This window comes from Narcine bancroftii, chromosome 3, assembly GCF_036971445.1.
Source record: "Narcine bancroftii isolate sNarBan1 chromosome 3, sNarBan1.hap1, whole genome shotgun sequence".
Taxonomy (NCBI): Eukaryota; Metazoa; Chordata; class Chondrichthyes; order Torpediniformes; family Narcinidae; genus Narcine; species Narcine bancroftii.
Genome location: NC_091471.1, coordinates 157,791,804 through 157,812,341, shown reverse-complemented (window position 1 = coordinate 157,812,341; position 20,538 = coordinate 157,791,804). Strand labels below are relative to the sequence as shown.

The window sequence follows — 20,538 nt, the reverse complement described above, 5'->3', positions numbered from 1 at the left end:
AATACAGGTAAAATCATCTCTCTACCATACATATTTTTCACCAAAGCTCGAAGTTGATAATAAACAAATAAAGAATTTTCAGCAATATCAAAACGCTCTTTCAATTGATTAAAAGAAAGAAACTGTCCTTCTACAAAACAATCCTGTCATGTTTTTACACCCTTAGAATCCCAATTCTTTAAATGACTATTAAACATTGAAAAAGAAATAAGCTGATTAATATATAATGGAGTTAAAATTGACAATTTACCTTTTGATCCCAAAATCTTATTTTTTTTAGTCCATAGTTTTAATAGATGTTTTAATATCAGCATACTATATTCCCTCAACAAATTTACATTCCTTCGAAATATAAATTGATACACCTTGACTTCAGAACTACAACCCATCTCAACTTTAGCCCAACTCGAGGGGTGGTCTAAATCCATCAGTCTACTAATAAATTTCAACTGAGCTGCTTCATAATAATTTTGAAAATGAGGTAATTGAAGCCCACCTAACGCATACTTCCAAATAAATTTATATAATGCTACCTGTGGTAGTTTACCTTTCCATAAAAATTATCTCATAATTTTATTTAAATCCTGAAAGAAACTCTTTGAAAGAGAACATGGTATTGACTGAAATAAATATTGAATACGAGAAAAAATATTCATCTTAATACAGTTAACTCGACCAATTAAAGTTAACGGAAGATCCTTCCACTTAATTAAATCTACTTTAATCTTTTTAAATAATGGAACATAATTTAACTTGTATAAAGATTGATATTCAGTGTTTACAATTATTCCTAAATATTTAATTTTATCAGACCATTTCAGTTTTATAATATTTTTATACTCTGAATAATCTCCTTCTCTGACTGGCAAAATTTCACTCTTGTCCCAGTTAACTTTATATCCAGATAATGTTCCATATTGTAATAAACATTCCCGCAAATGTGGCAATGATTGTTCTGGGTTTGTTAAATATATCAAAACATCATCTGCAAATAAATTAATCTTATACTCTTCATCCATAACTCTCATCTCTCTTATCTGTTCATTCTGCCTTATTGTTTGAGCTAATGGTTCAATAGGCAATGAAAACAGAGCTGGTGACAATGGACAACCTCGTCGAGTTGAATGCGTCAATTTAAACGATGATGAAACTTGACCATTTGTCACCACCCTAGAAGTCGGGTTCGTATATAAAGTTTTAACCCGACCAATAAAAAAGGGCCAAATTTAAACTTCTCCATTACTTTAAATAAAAAAATCCCATTCGACCCTATCAAAGGCTTTTTCCACGTCAAGCGCAACCACCATTGGATGGTTGGGCTGCTGTCGATATGCATTAACCAAACTAATCAATCGAAGAATATTATCTGAAGCATTTCTATTTTTAATAAAACCTGTTTGATCAACATGTATCAATCTAAGTAAAAACTTAGGAAGTCGATTTGCTAACACTTTTGCTATAATTTTATAATCAACATTCAATAAAGAAATAGGTCTATACGAAGACACTTTCAATGGGTCTTTATCTTTTTTCGGGATTACAGTAATTAAAGCACTAGAGCAAGATTCTGGTAACTCATGCCGTTCAGTCACTTGTTGTAATACCTCCTCAAACACTGAAGATAAATCTTCATAAAAAGTTTTATAAAATTCCACCGAAAACCCGTCATCACCTGGTGACTTCCCATTGGGCATTTCCAACATAGCCGCCTTAATCTCTAATTCTGTAAACGGAGCTTCCAGATCCATAACATCCTCCTCTTCTAATACAATAATGTTAAGAATCAATAGAACCACTATCCTGTTTCCCCTCAAAAGTATATATTTTTTTATAAAATGAATAAAACTGGTCATTAATTTCCTGAGGTTTATAGGTAACTGTTGAATTCTTTTTTACAGCATTAATAATCTGTGAAACCTGTTCCTTCTTTAACTGCCATGCAACTACCTTATGTGCCCTCTCACCCAACTCATAATAATGCTGCTTAGATCGATTAATTAAACATTCAAATTGATAAGTCTGCAACTTATTATAATGCAATTTCAATTTAGTCAAAGCCACTTTTTTATCTTCTGTCACTTCCTTCTGAAATTCCTTCTCCAATTCATCAATTTGCTTTTCTAATTCTAAACTTTCTGCCATATACTGCTTCTTAACTTTAGTGGTATAGCTAATAATCTGTCCTCTTAAATAAGCTTTTAATGCATCCCATAACACAAAACGACTTTCTACTGAATTAGCATTTTCAGACAAAAAAAGTAACCAGTTCTTTAACAAAGATAACGAACTCTGGTTTTTTCAACAACATTGTGTTAAATCTCCATGTATAAGATGAACGTACCACTTCTGAACTTACATAAGAAAACAAAAGAATGATCTGATATAACCCTGCTTTTATATTCTGCCTGTAATTCCCTTCCTCGTAAATGTGCCAATACTAAAAAAAACCTATTCAAGAAAATGAATCATGTCGAGACGAGTAAAAAGAAAAATCCTTCTCTGTAGGGTTAACCCTTCTCCAAATATCCACCAAATTTAAATCCTTCATCAAGGCCCCAATTTGTATCGCCATCTTTGATTTCTTTATACTTTTTGGGGATCTATCCAACAAAGGATCAAAGACACAATTAAAATCTCCCCCAACAAAAATATTTTCATGAGCTTGATTTAATAACAAAAAGCATCTGAAATAAAACACTCATCACCCACGTTAGGTGCATGAACATTAAGCAAAGTCCAAGATTCAGTAAAAATTTTACAATTCACCTTTAAAACTCTTCCAGCATTCCCTTCCATAGTTTGCAACTCAAAAGACAAAGTCTTGTGAATTAGAATTGCTACAACCCTTGCCTTAGAATTAAATGAAGAAGAAAACACGTCCAAACCAATCTCTCTTCAACTTCAAATGTTCTTTTTCAGTCAAATGTGTTTCTTGTAAAAAGACAAAGTCAATTTTCATTTTCTTGATATAAGCCAAAACTCGCTTTCGCTTAATCAGATTATTTAACCCCTGAACATTAAAAGTTGCAAATTTCAAATTAGACATCCTTACAAACTAACACTTACTACAAAATATCGCTCCCCTTTCTAGTAAGTTAAAACCACTCTCCCTCCCCTAAATATTTTTTTAAAGAAAGTATATATGTAAAAAAATTTAATTATCCCCCCCAAAAAAAACTACCAAAAGGGAGTAAAGCCCTAAAAAACTGGGAGTGGTAAACCCCACTAGTAGCAGATGACTATCAAAGATTTTAGTGCTATCCACCCCAACCCCCCCATCCCCAGCCAGAAATACATCGTTCACATCAATACAATCCAGTACTGTAAATATATTCAACCCAATGACTCCATTCCACTTGTGAATCTGTGGGACCATCTACTGAATCTGGTGGTCTCCTCTACATCGGAGAGATTGGACACAGGCTGGGAGATCGTTTCGCCAAGCATCTTTGTTCTGTCTGCTGAAACAGCAAGGACCTCTCTATGGCCAACGATCTTTATTCCACACACCATTTCTGTCCATGTCAATAAGACTATGTTAAAACCTCTTTCTTTCCATTTTTTCCATTTTTCCCATTCTGCTCATTTCCATTTGCCCTCTTTTTAGGCGACAGTGTCCTCGTAAATTCCGGTAATGAATTAGCAAAAATTAATGCATCATGATCATTCTCAAAAAATTGAGATTGAAAGTTACCATAAAAGACCTGTAATGCAGCAGGATATTAAAAAGCAAATTTATAACCCTTCTGCCACAGTACTTCTTTAGCCGAATTAAATTTCCGTCATCGCCTAATAATTTCTTGACTCAAATCTGCGTTAAAAAATACTCTGTTATTTTGAATAATCATTGGAGATTGACTTTGTTGTGCCTTCTGTACCGCCAACCGTAATATCATTTCTCTGTCTTGATAGTTCAGGCACCGAACTAAGACCGCTCATGGTGGTTGTCCCGGTAACAGTTTCTTTCATAATGCTCTATGTGCCCTCTCCATTACTAAACCTTCCGAATAAAACTCTTTGCCCAACACCTCAGGAATCTAACTCTTGAAAATTTTTATTGGATCAGACCCTTCAATGTCTTCTGGAAGACCCACAATTTTCACATTGTTTCTCCAACTTTGATTTTCCAATGAATCAATTTTTTTCAGTAAGTCTTTCTTCTGTGAGAATTGTAGCTGACTGTAAGGCCCCAATCATGTTTCAGTAATGACAATATTTGTTCTTTTTAGTTCATGATATGAAGCAGTGCAAAAGACAACCCTTCAGATCTAACTTTTTATCTGTTGTATAAATTGTATTAAATTTCAGCATAAAATAATGAAGCTGAAACCAAGTTGTGGGTGCTGTCATTACATCATGCAGGGGGGGGGGGTGGGGGTATGGAATGAACTTCTGGCAGTGGTGGTAGAAGCGAATTGATGTTACTATTCAAGGAAAGGTTGAATAGGTAAATGGACGGGAGAGGATTGGAGGGTTATGGGCCCAATGCGGGACAGTGGGACTAGGTGGAAGAAGATGTTCGGCATGGACTAGTAGGGCCAAACTGGCCTGTTTCTGTGCTGTAAATGGTTATATGGTTATATGGATTCCCCAATCCACAAACGAATCTTCCACTTTCTCTATTTTTTCCTTGTTACGTTCAACTTGAATTTTACGTTCAAAAAAAGCTGTTTCAATTTTCTTGCACAGTATCCACTGATTTAATACATTTACTGACATCCCTCTTAACTGTAGATATATCTTCAGACATATTAGATATTTTAGTTGTCACATCCAAAATCCTTGAGTCATTTGTTTAAACAATTGATAGGCAATCCCTTCCAAGACTGTGCAGACAGACTCCATTCCAGATTCCAGTTCCACATTTTGAGGCCTATCTTCTCTAGACTCCACCTCCAATTGTTCCGTGAACTGCTTGTTAAAGTTAAGTCTTCCTTTTGTTCCAATGTCGTTGGGCCCTTCCCGGTGCAGCTGCGGGTCTGCACACTCGACGGCGGTGTCCTGACCACATCAGGACGCCGCCGCTCGGGCCCCCGCCACAGCCCACACACAGTCCAGTAGCTGACAGACCCTTGAAGCACCGCGCATGCCCAGCAAGGCCAGGGAATGCACAGAGGCAGCTTCCGACGCCATTCTGTGCATTCCCGGCTCACCTTCTCTCAGCCGGGTTGCCCGCACGTCTGACATCGCGAAAACGCGAATCATTTCCAGCCGAGCTCATTACCATGCTGGTGCCATCTTGTGGAGATAAGGTCGGCACCGGTGTAATACTCTGCCTGGCAGGAGTTCTCTGTGCCTTGGAGGTTCCAAATGACAATTCCATGGCTTCAGCTGAACAGGTAGGCCTCAATTCTTCAGCACTTTTAAAAGGTAATTTCTTCTGTAATTGAGCTTTTGTTTTTTTAACATTAGTTGCCATTATGACCCACTAATGTTCCCAAAAATAAAGATACAACTTTTAATCACTTAGATAAACTTTAAAGACAGGTGCTTAAAAAACTGGCTGAGGAGGGGTGGGATCGCACGTCTGCCTTCTACGCCATCATGCCATGCCCCCCTTTGAAATTATATTGTATCAACATTTTTAAGAGTTGAATTAAAGCAGGGAACGCGAACATGATTTGCTAATGGTCAGGGCCCCGTGATGAAGACTAGGTTTGTGCTGATACAGAGGGTACTCAAGTATGATGTGTGTGATACTGTGGGATACTCAGGTGTGACATGTTGATACTGTGGGATACTCTGGTGTGATATGCCAATACTGTGGGATTCTCTGGTGTTATGTGTTGACACTGTGGGATACTCAGGTGTGACGTGTCAACACTGTGGGATACTCAGATGTGACATGTCAACACTGTGGGATACTCAGGTGTGATGTGTCAACACTGTGGGATACTCTGGTGTGATGTGTCGATACTGTGGGATACTCGGATGTGCTGTTAAACCCAACTCCTTGCTCAGGTAGATATAGTCAATCCCTTAGAGCAGTGTCAGAGCACACCAACATCGCTTGGGTCTTCATTCCCAGTAGACACAGTTGGTGGAGTTGACTCTTTGCTGGGTACGATATAACAAGCCTACCCTTCTGTGTAATTTTGGTGATCACTCAGCCCTCGTGTGACTATGGGCCATGCCCAAGAGAAATTCATACTCTTTTTAAAGTGTACTCATTGCTGTTATTCGTTATTAAATCACTGCACAGCAAGATCCCATAGGCAGCAATATGATTTTACCGAATAACTTGGTGAGCAGTGGGCCAGGGCAACTGACACTGAGGACTGAGATAAAGAGCAATATTTTTACCTCAATGATTATCAGCTGGGGAATTCTCTTCCAATGCAGACTGTCAAACAGATTTAAGAAACAAAAAGTTTCCAAACCAGGTTTTGATGCAACCAGTCAGTACACTTTCCACCATGCACTTGCAGAATTTCAATATAGCATATGACGACTCCTTTGAAAGTAGAGGCATTAGTGTGTTTTCTTCATTGTTGCTTCCATATGCTGTCTTCAGGAGATGTCCTCTGATGCAAGTCCTGAGACCTGAGGGCCTAACTCTTTCCACTGCTGTCCTGCCAATGCAGGCAGGTGTGTGGACCCTCGGACTCTCCTTCATAAAGTCCTCAGTGATCTCCTTGTCCTGCTGATGTTGAGAGCAAGATTGTTGTTCTGGCACCACCCATCCAGATTCTGCATCCTATATTCGGAGTCATTAATTCCTGTTATTTATAGCCAGCAACGGTGGGATCAGTGAATTTGTCAATTGCATTGATCCATTTAGATTCATGCAGTGCAGAAACAAACTCTCTCTCTCACTGAGTCTGGCCAACTGTCAATCTTCCACTTACACTGATCTTCTCATCAACCGATATCCAGCTCCCAAACCTCACCTACATACATGGGGCAATTTAAAGTGGCCAAATGATCTCCCATATTGTGTGTCCATGGGATGTGGGAGGAAACCGGAGCACCTGAGAGGAGCCATGTGGTCACAGAGAGAAACTCTATTCAGGAAAAGAAAGTCACAGGCCTGCCTGCCTGGTTGAGCATGGTGGCCAGGGCGAAGTCGGACACATCGCTCTCCACCTGGAAAGGGGATGGATTCATCTACAGCATGCATCACCACTTTGGTGATGTTGCCCTCAATGCTTGTGATCATCATTTGGGCTTCTGCCGACAGGGGGAATGTGGCCGATTTCACCAGGGGACGGGCTTTGTCCACGTAATTGAGGACCCGCAGGGCATAATAGGAAAAGAAGCCCAAGCACCTTTTCAAGGCCTTGAGGCTCTGGGGTAATGGGAGCTCCAACAGAGGGTGCATGCAGTCCAGGTTTGGCCTAATGACCCCTTTCTCCACTATGCAGCCCAGGATGGCCAGCCATGAAGTGCTAAAGATGCACTTCTTTTGGTTATAGGTCAGTTTGAGGCTTTGGCCACCTGGAGAAACTTGTGGAGGTTGGCATCATGCTCCTGCTGGTCGTGGCCGCAGATAGTCACATAGTCCAATTAGGGGAACATAGCCTTGAGTCCATAGTCATCGACTATGCCATTCATCTCCCTCTGGAAGACAGAGCCCCATTGGTGACTCCAAAAGGGACGCAGAAGAAAGTAGTCTCAAAGGCAGTGTAAGGGCTGTCCTCTGGCTGGAGTGGTAGCTGGTGGTAAGCCAACTTGAGGTCGATGGTCAAGAAAACCCAGGCCTGGGTGATCTTGTTCACCATGTCGGTGATGCGGGGAAGTGGGTGAAGCAGATTATGGTCTGACTGTATTCGATGTCCATGAGTTGTTTCTCTCTACTCTTTACTACCACTACTTGGGCTCTCCATGGGCTGGTGCTGAGTTCTTTGACCCCTTCCACTAGGAGCCTTTTGATCTCCGCTTTAATGAAGGCTCTGTCTCTGGGTCTGTACCGTCTGCTCTTGTGGCTACCAGCTTGCAGTCAGGGGTGAGGTTCTCGAACAGAGGCGGTAGTGGGACCTGGAGAGTAGAGAGGCCGCAGGTCGTGTTCGGGGGGGATGGGTCAGCTAGTTGATGTTGCAGACCGTGAGGGGTGGGTGGGGCCATTGAACTGCATGTGGATGGTCTGTAGCTGGCATTGGAAATCCAATCCCAGTATGACCAGCGTCAAAGAGGTGCAGCAGGATCAGGAGTTTAAAGTTCTTCTACTCAGTGTCCCACACAGTCAGCGTCACAGTACAGCAGCTGCTGATCTCAGCTGAGTGGGATTGGGAGTCCAAGGAGACCTTACATTATGTCAGGGTTACAATGAGGGAGTGTTGCTGTACAGTATCCAGGTGGATGAAGCTCTAGGTGCTTCCAGTGTCAAATAAACAGTTTGTAGGATGGCTGTTTACCTCAAAGCTCATCATGGCTTTGGCCAGTTGGTGTGGGCTGTCTTGATCGAGGATGATGGAGGCGAGCATGTGGTCATTGTCTGAGTCACTACTGTATCAGTTTGGGGGCGCTTCCTAAGATGGCCGCCCCAATGTCGCACACTGTGCTGTCCCGTGCCGCCGCAAGTAGTGCCGCCCAAGTTCATTGTCCCCAGGGCCCTGTCGATCCATCCCTGGCCACTGGACGTGACATCTGAGGTGGAGCCGGAAGTGGGGCGGTCCAAGATGGCGATGGGTGTTGGCCACACATGGTGCTGCTGGGGGAAGGTTGGAACCTATACACTTTCGTGTAGCGCCCTTTCTTCCTGCATGTGGAGCATGTGGACTTCGAGATGGGCATCTCTTCAATGGGTGCTTCCCGAGCCCGCAGAAGTAGGACCTCTGGTGTAATGATGTGGGACCCACATCTCAAGACGACAGTGCCCACGTTCCCCGTGCGGCGGCTGCGTTGCCCAAAGAGAATGCTTCAGCACTTTGTTGCGCTGTCTCCGGTGATTTAGCCAAGTCCTTTACTTCCTGCAGGCTCTGATCGCCCTTTTCTAATAGCCTCTGTCTAATGTAGTCAGAGCTGAACCCAGCCACACACGAATCCTGTTTTAGGCCTTCAAGGTGGGCAGCCGCAGAGACTTCTTGGCAGTTGCAGGCTTATCCCAGTTACCACAGTGCCCACATGTACTCATCGATTGACTCATCCAGCGCTTGTTTTTGGCTGCCCAGGAGTAATCGTGCATATATGATGTTCGTCGGGGTCCGGAACTCCATGGCTTCAGGGTAAGTAGCAAAGTCTCTTATTGTTTGGAAAATCTAGTGGCCGACTTGAGCAAAGTGCACTTCCCCCTTGTCTCCTTCACTCCGCAAGTCATTGCGCCTCATGAATGCGTTGGGGCAATGCACGAACTGGTTGAATTTAGTCAAGGTCTCTGAATCCTTGAGGTCGGTGTCTAATTTATCCACCCATACTACCTTGCCCATGGTCTAAAATTAAGGTGATTAAATCGTACTACCAATCAACCACAATCAGACAGAGAATCATGAATAATAGGCTTTAATCACCTTAAAGTGTCAGCACAGCTTGCATGTTCCAAGGCAGGTACTGAGGGAGGGGTTTGGGCATAACAGCCTTTATGGGGGTATCTGGGAGGGAGGAGTCACAGGTTCAGGGGGCAGACCAGCCCATATATACATCTATATACATCATGGTAACACCACAGGGGTACCAGAAATTGGAGGGTGATATTGATGCTCTCTGGTTGGAGACGGACGAGACAAAATCTAAGATGTTGTTCCTCCAATTTACAGGTGGCTTCAATCTGGCGATACATGAGACCATGGATTGACATGTCAGTGTGACAATGGGGTGTGGAGTTGAAGTGGTTGGCCACAGGGAAGTCCTTGTTACCGCAGACAGAAGGTGCTCAGCAAAACAATCACACACACTGCATCCAGGCTCCTCGATCTAGAGGAGGCTGCTTTGTGGATGTCTTAGCTGGATGTTAAAGTGGCAGGCAGGGAAACAAGTAGATGTGCTCAGTGAACATGTAAATATGAAAAGGAAAAATTAAAACAAAGTGTGTACTTAATGATAAGGGTAACCAGTTTATTGTCATACTTATTGTACAATGAAGGAATGGCGAAGAGGACTCAATGAGCTAAATGGCCTGCTTCTGCTCCTATGGTCTAAATGCACATGCACCAACATTCTTGCTTGCTGCAGATGAACAGGCCGTTACAGGGAAATGCATCTGGGCGGGGGTGACGCTGAGCTTAACTAGGTGAGTGAATCATTTATCAGCTGCTACTCACATCAAAGCAAAGCTGACCTGGTTGGCAGCTGCTTGATGGTAAGGGATGGAATGTGAGGAACTCCCATGGCCACACCTTTGGAGCAGCTGTTGGCTGTTTTATAAATTGCTTTAGGATTAGAAACTAGAGCATAGCTGTTGTGTGAAAAGATTGTCATCATCGGGTCAAGTGTTGTCTCTTTGAGGTACCACTGTTATGCATTTTGTTCTTACTCTCATGCTGAACAACTTCACGCATTACGACATAGAAGAAAGGAACGTTTTCATAGCTCTGGTCTGTAGTCCCAAACTTTAGTGCTCAGTACCACAATTTAGTGCGAAGACTTATGCTTCAGTGCATGGTCCAGTACTTCGATGTGTTGACCCACACTTTAGTGCATAACCCCGCACAATGGTGCATTGTCCCATGCTTTGGTCCGTTGTCCTGGACTATGGTGCAGTGTCCCGCACTTTGGTCAATGGTCCAGTGCTTCTGCACTTTTGAACTGTAGCTTACTCACTGTACTATGTAAGAGATGTCCAGCTGGACTGCTCGCAAAACAACTTCTATCATGGTTAATGCGACAATAAACTTGAACATGGACTCAAGCATTTCCCAACCTAAGTTTGAATGGAAGAGAGTCAACGGTGGACAAATGCCCTCATCACCACCTTCTCGAAGGTAATTAGGGGTGGGCTCAGCCTGTGAAGCCCTTACCCTAAGAATGGCTACCTTTTTCTTTCCACTCACATACCACTTTAAGTAATCCCTTTGCCATAAGTGCTCTATGATTAGTAAGGGATTACTTAAGGTGATATGTGAGTGGAAAGGGAAAGTTGAGAACCACTGCTCTAGACCCAATTGTTACTGAAATATTTTGCTTGAGAAAAATTGTCATTGACCCATTTCCTTTGGAGTTATGAAACCATGCACATAATGAGTCAATTAGGTATGATTAAAACAGTGGTTTTCAAACTTTTTCTTTCCACCCACACACCACATTAAGCAATCCTTTACTAATCACAGAGCACTTATGGCATAGGGAATACTTAAGTAGTATGTGAGTGGAAAGAAAAAGATTGAGAACCACTGGACTAAGCAAAGGTTCCTGCTTGCTATTTCTCAGGGATTATTTTAGCTTGTGGTTTTATATACTGGATTTTATGGAGGATTGATCCTCACTGATTTCAGACCCCAATGTACTTCCCTTCATTGCTCATGTGGCTATCGATGTGTTTGCAGAGGACATCAGTTGTAGTGGTTTTGGGCAGAATCTCAGCACTCTGGAATTCAAAAGGGTTTATGGGTTTTTCTACATTGTGATATCATCTCCTGAGCAGTCTAAAGCATCACTGGAGAAACGGGATCATGAAGTTAGGAGGTTTGACTATGTCTAACGGAAGGTTGTTGAGGGTGGGGGGGAGAGGTTGTGTCTTCTGCTGTGCTTTGGCACACATACTTCCCAGGGCAAGACCCTACTTTGCACCTGCATGCCCTCAGCTGCATCAATTGCTTGCCTCCACTCCCTCAGTACCCCAACATCCTCACCTCCCCTGACTACCAATTATCTGGAAGACTGAATTGATTTCTTGTGGTCATAGGAGGAGGGGTAGATAGTGTTGAGGAAGCTCTGAGTCTGCAGAAGCCTCTTTAACAATCCAAATAGCTTTGTTTACAACTCTGGGTTACTTACAGAGTGGTCTTAAAGGGTTTGGGAAGAATTGCAGTGGAGCTGATGAGACACGAGTTGACAGGTCACACAATCAGATCGAAAAAAGAAGATTGAGGCAGTGATGGCCTCGCTTCTACAGACTGGAGAATTCTAGGCAGAATGCCGTCCAGATGAAAGATACCACGTGCTCCATGTAAAAAAAAATTGCCTTGGTGTTGTTCCATTGAGTGAGATGAAAGAATCGAGTCTAAACACCTCAAATTGTTTTTTAAAAATGGTTTAGACTTCAAATTACATAAGACACCATGTGTGACAGGCTTTCTTAAATGGAAAATCCAGAGGAAAAACTTCATTTGGGAACATGGAATTGGATACATCATAGCTTAGATGTTTGATGATTGTGGAATAAACAATAGCCTGGGGTTTTATAAAATAAATTCACATTGAACACTATGGTGTGGCAAATTGGAATTTATAGAAATGTCTCTATGCTGTGTTGTCTGCAGTGTATGAGACTCCTCTACCCCCTATCACCCCAACATTGCTTACCTTTCTATTCCTATCTCCTTCATGCATTTATCCAACAGCTGTTCACCTCTCTGACAAAAGAACTACAGGTGGCAAAGCAGGTAGTGCTGCTACCTCACAGCTCCAGAGGATCAGGTCAAATTCCAGCCTCCAGTGCTGATCTCTCCATATCCCATCTGGGTTTCCCCAGTTGTTCTGCTTTCCACCTACATCCCAAAAGCATGCAGTTCATTGGGTTAATTGGCCACTATAACTGCCCCCAGCGAGCAGGTGGTGGTGAGAGAAGGGCATGAAAGAGTGTACATCACAGGGAAATGTGGGGGCACTAGATTGATGGGATGGTGGGAATCACTATGAAATTGATGGGCTGAATGGGCTTCAATGTGACAAGATTAAAAGATGGTTGCAGTGGCCACTCCATCCCAAAACAATGTTCAGTCCGTCTTGTCCATGTGTATGTATGTTAATATTATGGGCTGTCCCCACCGTAGACTGGAGAAATGCTGATCCGTCTGGTTATGTATCTACAGCTTGAACTTTGAATATGTGAAAACCGTCTCTCAAATTGGATTGATTCGTAGTTTTAATATTTGTGGTCTCCAGTGTTAGTGCCCACAATGGGAAACATTTACCAAGTCTCCCTGAAGCTCCTCTTTTCCAGAGAAGTGTTCCTCGATCTTCTCTGCTCACCACATCCCCCACCTTCACCAAACCCTGACAATGAAAGCTGCGACAACTGTTCAAACACCAGTCTGGGGGGTTCAAGTTGTGAGCAACAAGAAAAGGAAGAGTCATTTCTTCACCAGGCGCCCTGCCAGCACTCTGCTGCTTGCAGTCTCTTTGTTTCCCGCAGCATGTGACCCTTTCAGCTTCCATGGAAATTGATGTATTTATTCTTTGAACAATCAACCACAGGGCTTCAAGAGTTGAATGCCACCAAACTGGTTTCTCTCATCAGACGCACTTACAAAAGGTCAAATGATGCTAGTCTGGATTCCAGTTTGAGAAATATGCCTCTTCATTGTACACCATGGGAAAATACCTTTAACAGGGATCTCTATCTGTATTCTCTGTCATTAACATGTCAGTCATTAAAAGCCATAGTATAGCAACTAAATGATGGAGTAGTTTCTGCAGGATTAGGATTAGGTGACAATTATTGCAGTTCTGGCCTCAGGAACATAGAGGCACTGTGGATAGGTCATCCTTTAAATACAGAGTGTGCAGGATATGTTTTGACCAACAGACCTAACAATGGTTAGATCCAAACTGGGTGAGACTGATTTTGAGAAGGTTGCTGAGTGAGCAAGGATGGAGCTGGAGATGATGATGGTGTTGTGAAGGAAGATGAATCCTCCAGGTGAAAATCAATAATATTTGGGACTCTTAGTAACTCTTGGGCTCTGGAGAACAGCCAGGAAGGTTGGGCTGGGGCCAGTATCAGGTCAGCTGTGATTTTACTGTGGGGGCAATCTGGTGGGATATTGGTTCTAATTTTGGAAGCAGTGCAGACAATCCCTGGAGGTATCTCCATGTGTCCTACTCTTGCTTCAGAATTATATTTCTGGGTCAGAAATGTAAAGCTAGATGCTGACAAACTGAGAAAGGGCAGCAATGTGTGAGATGCCCTCTCCTGTGTCCTAGTAGCTGAGTCTACTTCATCAAAGACCTTCCTTCCATTACAAGGTCAGAAGTAGGACATTTGCTAATGACTGCATCATATTCAGAAATAATCCACATCGAATGCAGCAAGACCTGAACCATATCAAAGCCTGATGTACTACGTAGCAAGAAACGGAAAAAGTACACAAGCGCCGGGCAACAATGATATCCAATAAGAGAAGATCCTGACCCCTGACACTTAATGTAATTTCCACCTCTGTATCCCCCTCTGTCGATTAGGGTTAGGGCTGACCAGAACTTGAATTGGAGTTGCCACATACAGAGTGTGGCTTCAAGAGCATGTCGGAGGCCAAGAACCCTGCAGTGAGCAACTCATCTCCTCACTTCCTGAAGCCAATCCCGCAGCTCCAAGGCTCGAGTCTGGAGTGTGAGGGAACTCTCTCCACTTGACTGGGTGAGTGCAGCTTCAACGACATTCAGAAACTCAACACACAGCAGCCATCCACTTACCCCACCACCACACACAGGATCAGCAGTTTGTCTACTGGATGCACTGCTCCAAAACTCCAAACCTTCTGCGTGTCCCAGTGAGTCGGGAAGCAGAGAGCACAGTGACACCACCCCCTGGAAGTTGCCAAGCCACGCACCGTCGACTTAGAAATATATTGTTATTCTTCACCATCACTGGGTCAAAACCCTGGAACTCCCTCCTTACCAACATTGTGGATATACCCACATGTCAAGGGACTGCACCTGCACTCTTTACAGATTAACTTGCTGGATAGCACCTCAGTACATGTGACAATAAACTTGAACAGATTTGAGATGATAAAGGTAGTGGGAGCAGGCTTGACCGGGATGTTCACATGCAGCTGGAGGACTCTGGAAAGGGACATATCTGCAGTATTTTTAGGTCCAGTTGGGCAGTTCTTTCATGAGCTGGCACAGAACAATGGGCTGAAAGGCTTCCTTCTATGCTATTATTGCAGCAGCCCATTAGTGTGTAGCTGAACTCTTGTCAATAGTCTCCTCATTGGCTTCTTGATGTCCAGGTGAAGATTCACAGATAACTCTTTGCCTTTGTAGAAATGCTTCCCTTTGCCACATACAGGATGACTTTGAGGTAAACAAAATCTTCACCTTGTATCCCCTGACAACAGACACATAACACCCACTGGGGTGGGAGTATACAGTGCAGTCTGAAGTAAACTGATTCAATCTGTGATAAGACAAATCTCAGGAATACTTCTAGCTTATCGTCATCTGATTATACATATACAACCCAACAAAATCGATCATGTGTACAGACACAGACACACAGCACCCTACCCTACACACAAAGGACATATATATCCAAAATAAATATATACAAAAATAGCTTATGAATTTCTAGGGTTGTTCAACAGTCCCACTGCCTGCAGGAAGAAGCTGTTCCCAGTCTGGCAGTCCTGGTTTTTATGCTCCTGTACCTCGTGCTTGAAGGTAGTGTTTCAAAGATACAACGGGCTAGATGTTAAGGGTTCTCAGTGATTTTCTGAGCCCTCTTTAAGCACCACTCCCTGTAGATATTGTCAATAGAGGGAAGGGGGATCCCAGTGATCTTCTCAGAAGTTTTAATTTCCCTCTGTATTGACCTCTGACCTGATACTTTGCAGCTACTATCCCACCCACATGAAGCAGCCATCCAGGACACTAGAATGTTGTTAGGATGGGGGACAGCAGCCTTGCTCTCCTCAATCTCCTTAGGAAGTGTAGGTACTACTGCACCTTCCTGACTAATGAAGAAGTGTTGTGGATCCAGAATAGGTCATCCTTTAAATAGATGCCATGGAACATTGTGCCCTCCCTCACTCTATGACTGAGCCATTGATATGTAGTGGGGACTGGTCCTTCTCCCTGAAGTCCACAATCATCTCTTGTGCCTTGTCTATGTTGAGACTCAGGTTGCTCCTCATGCACCACTGCGCAAGCTTTTCAACCTCCTCTCTGTTAGCAGACTCATCGTTGTTGCCGATAACGCAAATGATGATTTTGTTGGAGCTGAACCTATCAGTACAGTAGTGAGTTAGCAGTATGAACAATAGTGGGCTGAGCACACAACCCTGTGGTGTGCCAGTGCTGAGTGTGATGGGGCAATTTTTGCTGCCAACCCAGACAAGAAGTCCAGGATCTAGATGGAATGATTTACCTATAACTTTAAATGGTAGAGTAAATTGTATTAAAATGAATATTTTTCCAAGGATTCAATATTTTTTTCCAATCTATTCCTTGTGGTATAGCTTAGAAATTTTTTAAGGATTTAAATTCAATTATTAGGAAGTTTTTGAGAAAAGGAAAAATGGGTAGAGTTTGTTAAGAAAAATTAACTTTTGAGTTTAACGAAGTTTACAACTTCCACATTTTCAGAACTATTATAATGCTGCTCAACTGAAATTTATTAATGGAATGTTTGATTTAGATAAACTCTTAATGTGGAATAAAATTGAACAAAGTAAAATAGATGAAAAATATATACAAGAATTTATTTATAAATGGAATTCAAAATTAGTAACTGGTTCTGAAGATCCACCTATATTGAAACACATAATTGAATTATGGAATAAAATAGATTATGAGATAGGTGGGAAATGTTTTATTTTGCGTAAAATACCTTTATATCAGAATAAACTTTTCCCTTTTACTATCAAATAATCAATTTTTGAAGATTTGGAATCAGGTGGGGATTAAAACAAACAGAAGATTGTTTTGAAGCTGGCAAATTTATTACTTTTCAGCGAATGAAGGAAAAGTTTAATGTTCTAAATAATACTTTTTTTGTTACTATCAGGTTAAGGCCTTTTTAATTGAGAAATTAAGCCAAAATTTAAGATTACCTAGACAAAGGAAATTAGAAATATTGATTACTAAGGGGGATATAAATAAATTCATTTCAGAAATTTATAAATTACTTCAAAGAAAAGCACCCAAATTAAATATTCATAAATCAAGATTGAGATGGGAAACTGATTTAGATAGGAAGAGAGATGAGAATGATTGGAAACTTATGAAAAGATACTGTGATGAAAATTATTAATGCAAGATATAAATTGATACAATATAATTTTTTTACATCAATTATATTTAACTCCTCAAAAATTTAAAACATTTAATTTAATATTATCAGTCTTATGTTTTAGATGTAGTCGAGGGACAGGCTCATTTCTTCATTCTACCTGGCAATGCATTAAGGTTAAACCTTTTTGGATACAAGTGAAAATATTTTTGGAAAAAAATAATTAAGGTAAAACTCCTCCTTGATCTGATGTTAGTCTTAAGATTAACTATGTATCAAATTGAATTTTTACGATTAGGAAGTGTGCAGCAATTACTTGGAAATCAGATATAGATTCAGGAATGCAAAGATGTCATGCTGAGTTACAATCTTGTATTCCATTGGAAAAAATAACATTTTACGTGACAAATATCATTTATTTTTGAAAATATATGGAGCCCATATTTACAGTATGTTGGACTGAAGATTTAGAGGTCTCAATAACTCATCCAGATGGTGATTTTCTGCTCCATAGTTGTTGATTTTAAGTTATATATGTATCCTTGACAATCTCCTTTTCTTTCTTTCCTTTCTTAAGGGTTAGGGGTAGTATGGGAGGGAGGGAGGGATTAGGGATATATACATACCACATGTAATGTATATATATCTATATTAATTGATCATTGTATTTGTGGTTTAAAATTTGTAAATAAAATATTCCTAAAAGAAGTCCAGGATCCAGTTGCAGAGAGGGGTACTGAGTCCAAGCGAGGACAATTTGTCCACCAGCCTCTGAAGCATGATTGTGTTAACCGGAAGCTGAATCATCCTGAACAAAGAGGAGTTTGATGATGGAAACTCCTCCAATGAGCAATGGTACCTTGATGTGTCCCAGCAGAGCAGGCCCACTCCTGACCTTGCTTCCCCGTAGTCCTACACCATGGGTGGATTTGCCTGGATAGCACATAAAAATGATATTTCACTATATCTTAATAGAAGCAACAATTAACGATAATTCACAGCAACTAATTTTCTCTTCTATGTCTAACTCTTTTGCTATTTGCCTACTTGAAGGGGTAATGAATCAACAGCTCCTTTACCCACCATGCAACGTAGGCGGGGGGAGGGGAAGCAGAATGATCAGAGTCCCACTTCGGGTCAGGAGTTGCGAACGGACAGGGCTAGGGGTTCAGAGGTGGGAGAAGCCTGTGTCAGGATATGGAAGGGGTTGTAGGTGTGCACTGAGGTTGGTACGTGGATGGGGAGAGGGAATGGCAGGACAGATGGACCGACCACTTCCACAAACTCTGGGACAGAGAGGTTTGGAAATACCAAGAGTGAACCACCTCTCATTAATCAGGACATGAATTTCCGGCAGTACACAAAAGTGCTAGATCACAGAACATAACAGTACAGTAGAGGCCCTTCAGTTCACAATGCTGTGCCAACATATGTAAACCTACTCCCTTACAAGCCAACTATAATCCTTTATGTTTCTTACTTTTATGTGTGCATCTAAAAGTCTTTTAAATGTTCCTATTGAACGTCTCCACCACCACCCCCACCCCCAGCAATGCAACCCAAGCACCCACCGCTCTCTGCATTAAAAAAAATCTTCCTCTGACATCTCCCCTAAATTTTCCTCCACTTATCCAAAATAGGTGTCCTCTGGCATTTGCTACTCTCGCCCCAGGAAAAAGGTGCTGGCTGTCCACCCTAGCTAAGCTCCTCATAATCGTATACACTTTTATTAAGTTACCAGTGAGTCTCCAAAAAAAACTCAGTACTTTACGCAGCATCGATGGGAAGCAGTAGGCAGTTGATTCTTTGGGCCCAAGTCTTTCTTCAGTTATCTGATTTCCCTGCATTTTGTATATTGGTTATGTGTCCTCGTGTGGAATCAGAGGAATGTCGTGTATGCCCAACTCTTCTCATTGGTCAGATCAGGGTACATCAGTGAGAGAATTCCAATGTCTGGGACTACAGCTACCCTCTACAGGCCTCACCCTGGGCTGTTGCTGGGCCTGAGCAAGGCCTCACCCTGGGCCTGAGTAAGGCCTGGGCCTTCACTGGCCTGAGCAAGGCCTCATTCTGGGCCTTCATGAAAAACTGGGTCTCATCATATGACTATTTCTTGGCTCACATCAGTGGCTACTATTGATCTGTAAATGGCTTTGAGATGTTCAAGACTTTGCTTATATTCAAGTAACTAGCTTCATCTCACCTAAACAATAGCATCAGGATGTAGCAGTGTCTTAGCCCTGGAGTGGACAGATATGTCCCTCTTCACTTGTCGCTCCCTCTGAAGTAGAGATCAGGGATGTCAACACCACTAATTGTCAAGGAGTCAGAGTGGATGGTGAATGGATCTTTCTCCATCCCTTCAAGTGGTGAAGAAAAAAAAAGTGGTGAAAGAAGTTAAAGTAAACGTCCAGAATGATAAAAGTACTGACCATCTTCCAGAAAAGGAACACTATCTCTGCCAATGTTAACCACATCCAAAGTCCAGAAACCAAACTAATAGGTTTCACTGATCATTGTTAATTGGGATTAATGTCTGCTAATAACAATCTTCCTAACAGGGCAACTCCCAGTAAATGTCTCACCCTGATAAAGAACTGTCCCAAACCTGGAGGCAGTTCAAGGCACCACTATGTCGTCAGAGTTTCTATTACAAAAATCCTCGATACTCAGTGCACAGACCTACTTCAAAATAATGAGCCTGTAATCGATGACAGATGGAGCCAACACACTACTACTTCCCTCTCCAAGAGTGCTGACACTGCACAAGGAACAGTAACAGTCCAGTAGCTGCTAATATTCCTTCTCTGAAAGTAGCCATTCAAATGGACAAGGTGGTGAAGAAGGTATAGTATTTGGTACATTGGCCTTCATTAAATAGGATATTGGGTAGAAAAGTTAGGAACTCGTGATTCAGCTTGGTGAGAACACACTTGGAGTAATGAGTGCAGTTCTGGTCCCCAGCTACTGGAAGGACATCAAAAAGACATCAATAAGGGCAACGCCTTTACAGTGCAGCAATCAGGATAGGTCCGGGGTTCGAATCCTGCGCTGTCTGTAAGGAGTTTGTATGTTCTCTCCATTTCTGCATGGGTTTTCACTAGGGGCTCCGGTTTCCTCCCACCCTTCAAAACATATGGTAGGTTAATGGGGTGTAAATTGGGCAACATGGACTCATGGACCAAAATAGCCTGTTACAGTGCTCTATCTCTTGTTTAAAGTTGGAAAGGGTGCAGAGGAGATTCACTGGAATTAGAGAGCTGGAGTAATAGTGAGAGATTTGATTGGCTGGGGCTTTATTCCCTGGAATATAGGAGGCTAAGGAGTGACTTTCTAGAGGGGCATGAATAAAGTGAATGCTCATAGCCTTTTTCCCCAGGATAGATGATTCTAGAATTAGAGGGTACAGGTTTAAGGAGAGACCTGAAGGGCGATTTTTTTTCTCCCCTTAGACTGGGGTGGTCAGTGTCTGGAATGAGCTGCCAAAG

At 42.0% G+C, this 20,538-nt stretch overlaps 1 protein-coding gene and 1 long non-coding RNA gene across 4 annotated transcripts in view; one reads left to right on the top strand and one right to left on the bottom strand.

Moving 5' to 3' along the window:
- Positions 1 to 20,538, bottom strand: part of btc (betacellulin, epidermal growth factor family member) — a 77,711-nt gene that overhangs the window by 7,810 nt on the left and 49,363 nt on the right. The window contains exons 9-10 of one of the 3 annotated variants that reach the window (XR_011353869.1): positions 19,254 to 19,410; positions 16,971 to 17,983 (exon numbers count right to left, since the gene is read on the bottom strand). The exons of 1 other annotated variant lie outside the window; for it this stretch is intronic. The gene's annotated coding sequence lies outside the window, so the exon portion shown is untranslated. Of the gene's footprint in view, positions 1 to 16,970; positions 17,984 to 19,253; positions 19,411 to 20,538 lie in introns of those variants that run through there. One more of the 3 variants, XM_069925551.1, reaches the window with a different exon arrangement.
- LOC138757751 (uncharacterized) lies at positions 4,926 to 9,973 on the top strand. Its single transcript, XR_011353868.1, has 3 exons — positions 4,926 to 5,339; positions 8,916 to 9,164; positions 9,693 to 9,973. It is a non-coding gene; the product is annotated as an uncharacterized lncRNA (long non-coding RNA).